A 1,655-nucleotide genomic window follows, 5' to 3' on the forward strand; every position below is an offset into this window, starting at 1 on the left:
CTACACATGCTTCAATTAAGAAGAGTCTAAATAACTTTTGCATCACGCATCAACTTTGCTTACTACAAATGGAAGTAAAGACATTGGACCCCCATATGCTAAAGCCCCTAAAGCTTCTGCAGGGCTGCAGGCCGCATCCTTGTAGGTACATGTACTTTCCCAAGCACCTCAGCATGTCGTCTGAGCATTCCTAAAACAAAAGCAAGTATCTTTTCAGTCACCAAAATTACCTTTTTGCCCTTAGTAATTGTTACAATATCCTAGAAAGATGATGATGAATGTATATGAGGTCCTTGAGCATTAAATTTGTTTCCAACAACTCAATTAGTTAACTCCGAGATTAATCAACCAATCCAATATGAGATTCCTAATCTTGAAAGCTGATTTTGCTTAAAACAACTTAACAAATGATCACTTTATGAGTTTAATTATTTAGTTCGACATCAGATTCATAACCTAGACATTGCTTTCGTATGGATTAACATGAGAATCTAAATTAATTGAAAGAAAATTAAACAAAACCTACAGTCAATTGAGAGGCCCTGTAAAATGGTTTGGTCTAGGTATAGTAGCTAGTGATAAGGGTTGTGTATGAAAAACAATTTTGTAGTAGTTTGTGGTTGTACTTGAGATTATGGCCGTAAACTCCTTACGGTCGTAAACTGCTCACGGTCATAAGGACTATAAATAGGGTGTTGTGTCAGATGTTTTAGGTTGTTGATGCCTTTCATATTTTCCAGTTCCACCAAGTTGTATCCGACGTTTTAAGGCTATAAAGCGTATGCAAACTTGGTTTGTTATTTCTTTGCTTATTATTTCACATTGTGTGGTTGTTATTTGCTTTTGATCATTGGTAGATCTGATTTTGGCCTTTACAATTGGTATCAGAGCAAATAACAACCACACAATGTGAAATAATAAGCAAATAAATAACACTGGTAGAAGTCACACATGTTTTGAGCATATTGTCAAACACTCAATGACTAAATCAACCGGGACATTTAGAAAACCTAATTATAAATGGTTGCCCAAACCTGCTCCCAATACATCATTTGTGTCCTCAGAAAATTCTAAATGTGTTAAATTTGAAATGGCATCGGGATCACCTTGGAAGGTCATGACCTGGGTACCCAAATCTAATTAAACCCGCACATTTTGCAGGGACAGTTGCGGGGAAATGTCGTCAGACCTTGGTTCGTTGAAAGCGGCTGTTCCCGGCATATGACGGGAGATATCACCCAACTGCACAACATTCAATCATTTAATAGGGGGTATATCTCTTTTGCGGGTGGAGATGGTGGTAAAATCACTCAAAGAGGAACCGTATCAAATGGAGTTTTAAGTTTCGAAAACGTGAATTTTGCTCCCGAGTTGAAACATAGTCTGTTAAGCGTTTCTCATATCTATGACAAGGGCTATTCTACGCATTTCACTGACAAGGAATGCATGATTTTAAAGCCAGGATTTGTTATCCCAGAAGAATGGATTCTCGTAAAATAAAAAAGGGATGGGAACGCCTATATCATTGACATGAATAGCAATCTTCCAGAACAAGTTACGTGTCTTTTCTCCAAGATCTCCGAGCAAACTGCCATGCTGTGGCACCGAAGATTACGTCATGCTAACGCCAAGAACCTAAATCATCTTGCGAAGAA

Source organism: Lactuca serriola, chromosome 1 (assembly GCF_051521515.1).
Source record: "Lactuca serriola cultivar US96UC23 chromosome 1, Lser_US96UC23_V15, whole genome shotgun sequence".
Taxonomy (NCBI): Eukaryota; Viridiplantae; Streptophyta; class Magnoliopsida; order Asterales; family Asteraceae; genus Lactuca; species Lactuca serriola.